Below are 12,911 nucleotides of genomic sequence, written 5' to 3' on the forward strand. Positions count from 1 at the left end.
TAACTTGGGTTTCCCGGCATGTAGCGAAAATGCTTCGTAAGAGGCAAAACGACAACGTGTCGTGATTAGAGCTGAATGGGATGAGTAACCCGATTTGCACTTTTCCATTTTTTTTAGTTAAATGAACCATTCAGACGTATCACTTTGTGCAGGTGTGATATAGGTATAAGGATATAAATTAACCGAGCGATTTGTCATTTCACTCGGGGACAAAGGAAATGGGAGGTTTTAATAAATTTTCTAATTTATCGCATTTTCCAGGCCCCTCAGACAGGGGCACGCGTTAACCTAGAAAACTGATAAGACTGAGAGTCGAAAATTCGTTTGTTTATAGCGTAGACAATAGACATACCGCGGGATTGGGAATGCCACGAATAGGGTTACCTACCATATGACAGGAATTTTCCAGACATATCAGGAATTTTGGCTTTTTGTCAGGAATGCGGACGGAACACGATTTTTTTTAATTGATAGACTTTTTTGTAAAGTACCTTTTATTTACTTAAATAATACAAAAATTAGACTAATAAGTACTTACAGCTTACATTTGGTTTGCTGTTTTTTTTTTTAATTTTTATTTTTAATATTTAAGTATATATGATACCACATAATTTTTTAAGTACTTTGGTGTAACTGTCAACTTTTGTGTAAAGTAGGGGCACCGACATTTTAGATCTTAACTGTACCTATGTCTTAAATATTCAGGCAGACTGCCAGTTTCAGAAAAAAAAACAATTATTTTTACTAAGGTCGGTTAGAGAGCAATTTACGTAATGAAAAGCAATCAAAAAAGGCAGGCAGATAATTGAACAAATATTCTACCTACACAAGACCTAAACTTTAATTTGCTCTACGTGGCATATTAAAGATAATTTCCAATTATAGGAAAGCAAAGAAAGGTAAATATTAATTCAATTTAAAACGTTTAAATTCTCAAACACACAGTCTAGACAGGACTGTTTCAACACAACAGTAATATCTACTTATGTACCTAACTAATAAGTTTGGTACCAAGGAATAATTGGTAGGTAAATAGGTACAAACAGTTCAGAGTAGTTATTCAATTTAGATAATTATTTGTAGAGCAATTTCTATTAAATAAATAAATAAATAAATATTATAGGATTGATGGCGCTTTCTGAGAGTACTGGAGTAGCCTACATATGTTTATAAAAGCTAAATAAAGTACATAACATAAATAGTCAGTCACTAACATAGGTTAAGAGTAATAATAAGCTACTAATTAAATTATGGAAAGTTAATTTCTGAAATAAATAATTATTTAATTTAATTTAATTTATAGGACAATTTTACACAGATCGACTACAGTAAGCTCAATAAGGCTTGTGTTGTGGTCACTAGACGACGATATATATAATACATAGGTATATATAATACTTATATACATAGAAAACATCCATAACTCAGAAACAAATATTTGTGATGAACACACAAATAAATGCCCATACCAGGATTCGAACCTGGGACCTTCTGCTTCATAGGCAGGGTCACTACCGACTAAGTAGGCTAGGAGGCCGTTATATTACATTGGTATTGTACCTATGTACCTATAGTTCGTTTTTTTTAGCATTAGAAATAAGGTAAACAATCTTGATGTGTCTTTTAATTGAAAAACACATTTTAAAAATAAGTTACGGCAAATATGTAACAATTATGAATCTAATACGATCATTAAGATTCTTCTGCTTTCATAAGTAATAGTTATTGATTTTTAAAAAGCGTTTATCAATTAAAAACATGTCAAGATCGCTTACCTTCTTCCAAGTTCTTACTAATGCAAAAAAAAAACGAACTATAGCATAAATAATACAAATTACCGACTTAAATACTAATAATTATATTGAGTAATCCATCCAAACCGAATCCTAGTCAAAATACTAGCTAATACCAAAATCAAATCGCAAATCTTGCAGAATACCAAAAATTTTCCATTGGATTTATTCCAGCCGGGAGATAAGAATGTAAATACTTAAATGAGATTTGAAGTTTAATTTAAATAATGCCGCCAGGGTGACAGACGCCGGCTGCTGGGGAGGCTGTGATCGATTGCTGACACCATCGAAAATTAATAAGCCCCATTAAGCAACCTCTCTCACAAGTAAGCTGTTAATTGAAGCCTTAAGCCATCAAAGACGGCACCAAGTTTTCGATTATGCTGTCAATGATTAAATTAAACTATTACTGGATCAGTACATTTTGAAGGCACAGTTAATTAGTTTAGCTAAGTTTTTTGACATCTGTATGTCTGACACAGACGTTATGATGAGTTGGGTATCTCAAAGGGTTATTTAGAAGCACCCATTACCGAGCGGTAAGGCGTGCTGCTCCCATGAGCCGTGGCAAAACTGCCGGGACAACGCGAAGAAGAAGGAAAAGGCGTGCTGCTTCCAAACAGGAGATTGTGGGTTTGAACCATGACTTGGACAAATGAGTTACTTGGAAGTTGGAACTGAACAATGAATTTCATTTTATAGCTAAATAATAAATAGTTTAACGAATTTGGTAAAATTTAAATAATCACAGGCACATATGGGACAGACGGATAGCAGCAGTTTTCTTTGTCATAACTGGTGCTCTGCGCCAGATCTTGCGATTATAGACCAAGGGTAACTAATGTTATATGGCTGATAGTATCCAGAATACCTAACGATGACAGCTTATTTGTGGTTACTTAAATAATATTCACTATAATAAATTAATATTGTCTTTGATTTCCGCGTCAGTTACTCATGCAATAAAACTATTTTAAAGTTTATTGTAGCGATTTATGTTGAATTCATTTGATGCCATACACTCCGTTAAAACATTATTTTATTTAATTATTAGGTTTTGTAACTGTTACTTCAATAATCTTATTTAGCATTAAATGCACAACAGCGGGTTGGAACACCCGAAAATTTAACTACATATTGTTCACGAGAATAAGCCAACATTATTGAGAGCAATTATATCCCAAAATTTGCGAGCAAAGCTGTAACAATATTAAGGAGAAACTCGTTAAAGTTTACCTCCTCAAACAGTCATAAAAATAAGCTCCGTGCACGTATTCTCGCGAAGGTAAATTAGGGAAACGAACTGGGTGCGCCGAGATGTTGCTCTCAAAATAAATATTTACATATGGTCTGCATAAGACCCAGTTAGTTATTGAATTTTCCTTCAAATATTATTGTTTTTTTAGGTACTTACCTAATACGTTTTCTGATATAAAACGTAATGTTAAAATTTTTGTATCACATGTTCTCTTTCTATAAATGCGATTTAATTAATAAATAAGATGTCGCTAACTGGATCCTATAATACTACTGTACGCTGGACGTAATTTGTGGTTTCTGAACGCGTTATAGAAGGTTTACAATATAATATATATACATAAAATAATATATATGTATGTAGAAAAACTATGCTATAGGTACATATATTTTCCAAAACGTGCATGCGTTCTATAAATACAGTGGAGCCACGTGTAAAGTGGGTCATGTCATGTTACACCGAAAGGAGCTAACTAATAAGGAATTCGAAGATTAGTATTTAATTTCTTAGTTAATTAATTCCTTACTCCCCGCTGTTCACTAGACAACGAGAATTGACATTAATCATGAAGGTTAGACGAATTTCGTATTTAATACCTATTATTTACATATTATATTTATTTAAACAACGATCATCTACGTACTTAAAGTATGAAATTCAAAAATTACTTACTAGGTATAAACTATTTTTTATGTAAAAAAATCCGTAAAAGTAACTATGCACTTTAATTTTAACCTGCAGTTATAAAATAACTGCAGGCAACATAGTTACTATACGCATGATGCCCAAAAGTGTTTACAAAACAAATTTAGCTTATTATATTTTTTTTCAGTAACATTCATTTATTAGCCACAATGCAAAAATATCTACTTCGAACCCAATTCCATTAAACGAGTTCAGTAAAGCAAAAACCAGCGCCGACGGCGGTGGATTAAGGGCTCAAGCTATCATTTGACGTTGAAATCCATTACTACTGATCTTTCAACCTAAATTAACTTGCATAATTCCGAATACAAAAGTCACTCGGCTGTCTAACCTCGTCGAATAGGAAAAACGGTATGAAATATAAAAAAACATATCCAGCATAGGAATTTAAAAGGTTTACGTAGCCACAATTCATATGTAAATGAGACATTAGGACGAATAATTTAATGAAGGCACTAAGCCGATTTGCATACGTAATTTTAGATAAGCTGAATTATTACGTAAGTTATGAGCACTTTTTTGTAATGCATTTATAAACTTAAATCCGACTCGCTTCACAAGACTTACCTTTATGATGTTCTATGTAAGATCTTTGAATAAGATTCAAGAACAACTGAATAAGATTTAGATACATTCAAACGTTTGTGATCGGTTTAAAGGATCCCATATTAACTAACACGTTTACGAAATTGTTGTAAGTTACATTGTTTAAGGTAAGAAATGTACCTACCATTATGTTTGTCCATCAAATACGTATAAAGGCATAACTTACGAAGTACCTATACTTAATTAAGTATAGACATGCGAGTACGCATTTAGATGTTAGGGTTACAATTGCTACAAATATGTTTTTAAATCGATTCATTAAGTTAAAGAAAAGACAAAAACTAAATGTTACGTGTGTCCCTGCACGAGTAGTTCGGGCGTAATCGGACGAAATTGTATTTAGGTATATTGTGGGTATATTTTACAAAACCACGATATTTTACAATCGGAATCAAGTATGTTAAGTAGGTACTTATATTATATATCCTGGTTAGGGGGGAGCTCGGGAGACTTGCCCAGGCGGAAGACTTGTAGAATTTTATTTGTAAAAGTGCCAACATCTAAACATTAATTTATATCCGCACTCCGAAATTATTTAAACCTACCTATTCGAGCATGATACATGAGTGCCAAAAATAAATATAATAATTTCGTAATAGGTTCACGTTTCCCATATTAGTTATATAGGAGGCGTTTTTACTGAATTTATATAAATAAAAACCCAAATGAAAAACCCCCAAAAATAGATACTAGGTACATCAGGTAGTACATAACATACTTTTATTTAAATGTTACTTGTTTCCATTTAAATTGAGGCGCCTAGGTAACCAAACCAGTCAAACCTGCCATTATTATCTGTTCGCACGGAGATAATAAATCATTTTAAGAATTCGATACCATGCCCAGATCTTTTGTGTAGGTACGACATATTTCCAACCTTTTTCCAGCATAAATAAGAAGACCGTATTGTATATTCACATTATTTGATGGGAACATATTATAGGTAATTTTATAGCCTGCTTTTTATTTGCCACGCGTACCGTGATTCGGGTATGGGTATGCGACAAAAGCGCTTGCAGTTTCCTCAGATATACTTCAAAGAACCCTCCGTACACAGAAAAAAAAATAACCGAGGTTAGGTACGTGTCAATAGGAATAATTTAGTTAACTAATCCTCTTGTACAATGATAAATCTGTGTTCTGTGCGAATATTTAATGGTGATATCAAAAAGTTAAAAACAATCTCTATCATGGCTAATACAGAATCCTGTTTGCCAGTCTGCCTATATTCACTGACTGTTAATCATAGGCAAAATGTATCTACCTATGCGCTTACCTACGCTAGGTGGCAGGCTATATTATTACTATAGGCTATACTCACTAATGAGTTGTTATGTATCCCAGTTTAATAACACCAGCTGGCCATGCGACAACTTCCAATTTCAGCGTATATTGCAGTCGGGTCGCGTTCCGCAGCACAAGCGACGGATGCACTACTGTCTCCTGTTTTATGTGCCCCGACGCCAATAACTTATTTAATAAAAAACAAATGAATTTAATAAACAAAAATCGCATAGTATAATATAGGATGCGCATTATAAATTATCAGTCAAATGATGCGTTTCTCTAAAAGGTTAATCGTTTTCCTTGACAAGTACTTGGAAAGAAATTTAATATAGGTACCTACGTAATAATTTTAATTAATGTCTATAAGAAAACGGTTTTATGGACTGCGAGCCAGTTACTTTGAGGACCAAGTTTTTGCTGGTGATTAAATGATTTAAATACAATGGCTTCCTTGCAACCGATAGTTGTTTGCCACAAATAATGACTGTAACGGGCTTTATGCCTGAGGGAAACTCGTTTAAGACAAATATATATAGAAAATATTGGTATAATTTCCTGCCATATTATTTACGTAAGGCTGGCATTCGGAGTAGGTATGTTTACCAACTGCTATGAAGAAACTTTATCCGAGAAAAAAAGAAGTGAAATCAAAATACAGAGACCATAAATTAATTCAAATGTAAGCATCTCCGCGGACAACTCGCGGAAACTTTCCACAATGAACTATTCAAGCTGTGCTTTCTCGGGCCTAAATTGTTATTAAACTGCGAGTAATTTAAATAATATTTCTACGGCTTCGTCAACTTTTATACGCTTTTTCCACTTTAAATTACGTTACTAAGTGAGCTGCGCCAGTGCATTGAAGTTGCAAAACTATGTTTAATTACTTTCAAGAGAATAATTTTGCATAAATATGTTAATTTTACTGTAATTTCCTAGGAATATTGTTCCATTTTTCTATAACGCAATGTTTTCTTTCTCCAAAATTTTATAAGTACGTACTAAATTCTTAAGTAAGTACCTACCCATCCAAATTGTTAAAGAGGACATATAATTAGGAACTTGACAAAACCAAGCAGATATAATAAGAATCGTGGTTGTCACACTGATGCGAATTCGCACGTCGCTCTGATGTAAGAGCGTGACAGCGCTATGCGAGTATATATCAATGTCCCGCTGTTACACCGGAGCGGCGCGGCGTGCGAATTCAGATCCAATGTGAAGACCGCCTATCTACGCAAGTATTCCTTAGTAGGTATGAAAACGTCACGCATTGAAGGATGCCTTTCAATAAAAGCTGTAATCAATCACTATCAAGTTCAGAAGGTTCGCAAAAAAATCTTTACAAATTCAGCCGAATGAAACGTAAAGTCTATTTCAATAGAACTTGCTAACTATGTAAACAAACCGCCATATTGAAATTGTCTCTGAATGATCAATTTACTAGTGATGGGCAAGACTCCTACATACTACTTTACTAATGTCAAACCATATCGAATAATAAAATACCAAAAGTAAAAAACAAGTAGTTACTTATTTTTAATTTGTATAATCACGATCAGGAGACAAATTAGAACTTAAGAATCATGTATTGATGTATTTTATAACCGTGGCGGTAGGTACAGAGCGTGGGTTGGGTAGTGTGTAGCGGGTTTATATTACTTTAGTCACAACACTACCCATCATAGACAATTGTAGAATTTAAAAGAAACAAAACCGCCATTCCATCAGGTCCTAATAACCTAACTTATGAAACCATTTTAAACTTTTAATTAAATATCCAAGATACAGTTACATATTTATGTATTTTACGGAACGGATCGTTTCAATAGTGTATATGTGTATGGTTTCAATGGTATTTGATGAGGTGGTGTGAAAATTCAAAGAGAAATAGTGATAAATCAAAATTGCGTTGTTTGTTTACATAGTTTGCAAGTTCTATTGGAATAGACTTTAGGTTGACAGATCTTTGTAATGACACTTTCCATTCTGCGACCGGCCAAGATGGGTATTGTAAGCAGCATCTGGTTTTTATGGGAGCGTCATATAACGTTTTATTGATTACACGTCTGATACCTATGAAGTTGCCTTCGTAAAAGGATCTTATTTTTTATAAGTATCTTCCTATTAAAGTATTCAAGTATAAACTACCAACTTATGCCTGACATGTAAACCTATTAAATTAACTCTCAAGCGTCCATAAGTTGTTATTGTTGGTTAGCATCATGTGGGTTGCTCTTGTTTGCCCACGTCTTGGTATATAAAATAATTTTAAAATGAATAGGTTTAGAGTTCTTTAACTTAAATGATTTAACACTTTGAACGCCGTTACGCCAGACGGCGAAGGAATATGCCTCGCCCCGGACGCCAGGCGATCGCGATATTCGCGATTATTTTAAGCGAAATGGAATTTTAAGCAGTCCAGTGTAAGTCCTAATTACATTGATGAAGCTGACGACTGTAGCCGTCGTTAGTGCCCTCGGCAAGCCTGTGTCTGTGTCGGTCATAGGGTTAAAAATAAAAAACCGGGCAAGTGCGAGTCGGACTCGCGCACGAAGGGTTCCGTACCATAATGCAAAAAAAAACAAAAAAAATGCAAAAAAAAAACGGTCACCCATCCAAATACTGACCACTCCCGACGTTGCTTAACTTTGGTCAAAAATCACGTTTGTTGTATGGGAGCCCCATTTAAATCTTTATTTTATTCTGTTTTTAGTATTTGTTGTTATAGCGGCAACAGAAATACATCATCTGTGAAAATTTCAACTGTCTAGCTATCACGGTTCGTGAGATACAGCCTGGTGACAGACGGACGGACGGACGGACAGCGAAGTCTTAGTAATAGGGTCCCGTTTTACCCTTTGGGTACGGAACCCTAAAAATCAGCTTTAAATTCAGCTAGTACGGTAGTAGTTAATAAATACACCAGGTCATGCGAAACCGTTATATTCTATTGTATTTTTCTGGAAATTTTACGCCCAAAATCGATATAGACCGCAAAATGTACAAACCCCTTCTGAATTATTTTATAAACTTGCCGAATAATTCTACTGGCGTTATTCTTGCCACTTCTCTCCTATTACAAATACTTAATTTATTATTTTGCAAATTTACTATACTACATTTACTGTTTTCGAAATATACGTCGGCAAGTTAATGTTAATGTTCATGACTGAACAATATCAGGAATACTCGTATGTACACTGACTGAATACAGTAGCGTCGGAAATTTCACGAAACTACCATAAGCTTCAAGTTGTGTTCGCTGAGATGAAGTTTCCTCGCATGGTTGCGCGTTGAATGAATGAGTGATGAGCTGACAAAGATGAGGAATACATTCAGCTATTACGAATACCTTTATTTTGACCCGTGTAATACCTTTAACGGATTATAGGCGTCACACAGGTTAACATGTACAATATGTTTGCAGGCACAAAATCCATACTTTAATACTTTAATATATTAATTAATTAATTATTATAAATGCGAAAGTGTGTCTGTCTGTCTGTCTGTCTGTCTGTTACCTCTTCACGCTTAAACAGCTGAACGGATTTAGTTTAAATTTGCCATAGAGATTAGTTTAAGTCCCGGGAAGGACACAGGATAGTTTTTATGTCAGAAGCCATCCCTAAAGAGGATGAAAAGGGGGGGGGGAATGCGAAAATTAATGAAGTACCTGTTAATTGGTGCAAACAATTAAGCATATTATGCTTGAATTGCTATTCGATTTTATCCAGGGGCTGTACTTAGGTACTCTAGCTGCTGGCAGGCGTGGCTCACTCCGCGATTTCGTCGTTTTGCTACAGGTAGCTAAAATTACATCCGTTCGACCCCAATTTTGGGGTTTGCCATAAGCCGCGCGTGGCGCTGTCGCCACCTACCAGCGGTCATATCTGTGCTGATCGTGACAGACGCGTTTTGTTAGAGAGTGAGTCTTCTGTACCTAGTACTATTATTTATTCTGTGCTGCTGGTAACAATTCCACGCAGACGAAGTCGCGGGCAAAAGCTAGTATTTACATATTGTAGGTATATTAGAAATCCGGTCAGTTACTTAGACTGCAATAATGTAAAGGTTGAATGATTCAAGTAATCATTCTTGGAAGGGTAAAAATAAAAAGATTTCACTTTAGAAGGTGGTTTTTTCCGGAGATGGTCTGAAGTACTTCGTTGTGAAAAATATTACCTCCTTAGCGATAATGTCGTCCTAGAAGTCCTAGATGATATTTCTATATACCTAGTGCATAAATTAAATAATAAAAGCGAATTTCTTCTGAATACAGAACATTTATTCATTCTATTTCTTAAAATATTATTTCTATAAGTACCTAGTTATACTATCAATCTCATGAAGTAACGAGTGTTCTAAATAGAAATGTCATCCTTAGTCCTATTATATAATAAGGAATCTGAAAAAGTTAATGAGTACTTTTATATATATAGCTCTTGCACGAAGTCTTCGAACATAGGCAACGCCGGCAAATGAAGGCATGAGTAGGCACCTACCTCGTAAAAAGCTTCGAGATACGAGCCATAAAGATTTCGCTAAGCACGTACCTTCGACGCATGCTCCCTGAGGCGATTTTATACGTGAAAAGGGTTCGTCTACAAACATCGTCTCCAAAATAACGCTACTTAAAAAGCATCTGAAGCGATGATACAGAAACAGAAAAAATATGTTATTTATTACAACATATAAACAATTAAATACAACATAACTACTATGACAAACTGTTAAATACGTGTATAACTGCCACAAATTATTCTCAGTTGTTCAGCAGGGTTTTGGATAACTAAAACTGACATTTAGTTCATAACAGTAAATCGATTTTAAATTTATACATGGTACTAAATCCAGGAGTAATTCTCTATTGCAAGCTTTTAGTCCGCGTGAGGTAATCAATCGAAAAAAGATGTTAAATTTACGATTACATATCAGAAAACTGCTTAGGTGTAATATTCGCTTTCACCATTTAGCTGTCAAGCCATCAAGACGCTCGAGCGGAGCGGCCGTACTTTTATTGACCAACGTTTTCTTGAACTGCAGGTAAGCGAGCGTATCCGTATATTTTGCCGGATATTTTACCTACGTCAAACGTATAGGGAAAGGAGCATGTGCCTATTGTATCCATCGATATGAACACTGGGAACTATAGCATATGAGTGTTGCGATAAAAAATAATAATAGCAAAAGTAGAAAGTGAACTTTATCCGAACTAAGATTTTTGTAGGCCATATTACTCGAGACACAAGTCATTCGAACCGATTCCGTTATGAATCGACTAACATTAATCAAATTCGGCTTAGTAATTTAGGATTAGGTGTACCTACGTGCTGTGCATCTAACGGCGGAGCATACGTTACGTATAGTGTAAATAAAATAAATTAAAAAATACGTCTAATTTTATTTAAAGTAATTAACGTGTTTACTTATATACTAAAGATGACTTAAGGGTTCTAACACAATGCCAGTCCCAATCGGATTAAGGTCATGAATACTCAAATTGGTATTAGTTAAACTACGCAACTTTGAAATGCCAAGGTACTTTTCTCACTAATTTTAAGCATCAAAGAGGGGTGCTTTGAAAACGTTTTAACAAGTTTCTGTCTTACGTCAAGAAATATCTATCGACAATAAATTCTTAAAAGCAATCTCATTTAAAAGGGCTAGGCTATAGCCGCTAACCTGTGTCGTATTGCTTAGCAAAGTGAAACTCAACCCATTAAGGCCACTAGGAATTGTCGTTTCGAAGAAATTGAACGGAAACAGAAAACATTGGAATTGTTCGAGAGTAAGATTGAATGTCGAAAGAATCGTTTTGAGTTTTCATTATAAAATAATTTGGGTAGGAAAACATAATTTGCAATTCAATATAATTTATTTTAGAAACAAGGTTATATTTCTATTAGTGATGCAACGAACTATACGAATAACATTTACAGAATTTTACGAATACGAATAGCAGCTATGAATGAGGTAGGTAGGTAGGCAGGTTCATACAAACTTGGGCGCTTAGCACACCGAATCCGATTCGCACTTCGCACCGATGTGCGGGCGGGATGTCGCTGTCGCTATAATTACGCGCATAGCGTTGTTTTACTCAAACTTCGGAGCGACGTGCGAATCGGATCCAGTGTACTAAGCGCCGTAACCTCCTCAATTTTCCTAATACACAAACATGGATACCAACTGCAAACATAACTTCAGAAATGTGTTAATAGAGGGGGTCACCTCTCCCTGCAGCTGATGGGTGTACATAATTTTCGTTTAATCATTAGGTACCTAACGTACCTACATTAACTCAACAGATTACCCTTAGGCTAAATTTTAAACCTGGAAAACTCGCAACGCTATTCTTCAGCGGCTTTTGATGTGTAATACTTTATTATACATTACCTACTACTAATCTAATAATAGGTATGAGTTGAAACAAGCACTGATAAAGAACGAAAGCGTTTTTAAATATTCTGTGAATACGATTAGTCGTATTCGTTACATCACTAGTTTTTATCGAGTTTAATGAGGACAAGTCTCTTGAAATATAAAGTAAGCAAAGAAAAAATAAATAGAATATCTAATCTATTCTATTAGAGAGAAATTTATATTATTTTACTTACCAAATTACCATTTTCAAGTAAAATGCAAATATTTTTAACGACCTACCTACATTTTATTACTCCGTTGCTCCCAACTTTACCTACATACGCGCTCTTTCCCTTAACGTACATGATTTACGATGGAGTGGGTGAGATTTTATCTCATGAGGGTAATGGAATCATGCGCCTAGTGTGTTTAAATCACTGTCACTTGTGTCATATCAATCACCGGGACATTGTCTAAACTCATTATAATTAAGGTCTTGACGTGCTGCTGACGGTATCACGAAAGGGCAAAATGCAAGATATAGGTAAATGTATTGAGCCCCTAGGTATTGTTTGGAGAACGTGGGCCTCTGTTCATTCCAACAGAAAGGTTCGTTCGTTCCAGCAATTTCCCTCTAAAACCCGACTTTGCTAGTTTCTATGACTTGCCTAAAACCCAACTGCTTTAAATATGCCAGAAACTTGCTTACACTGAAATGACGCAAGGATTATAATATCAGAATGCCTAAATATAATTTACGTAATGGTAGAAACTTTTGTCGATGTAAGTACCTAATAACTATTCCTAACCTAACAATCTGTTGATACCTAACAAATCTTCGAAAGATCCCAATTACGAATAGGTACCTAATTTTCGAACTCGTGTAAATACACGTACTA

This window comes from Cydia fagiglandana, chromosome 1 (genome assembly GCF_963556715.1).
Source record: "Cydia fagiglandana chromosome 1, ilCydFagi1.1, whole genome shotgun sequence".
Taxonomy (NCBI): Eukaryota; Metazoa; Arthropoda; class Insecta; order Lepidoptera; family Tortricidae; genus Cydia; species Cydia fagiglandana.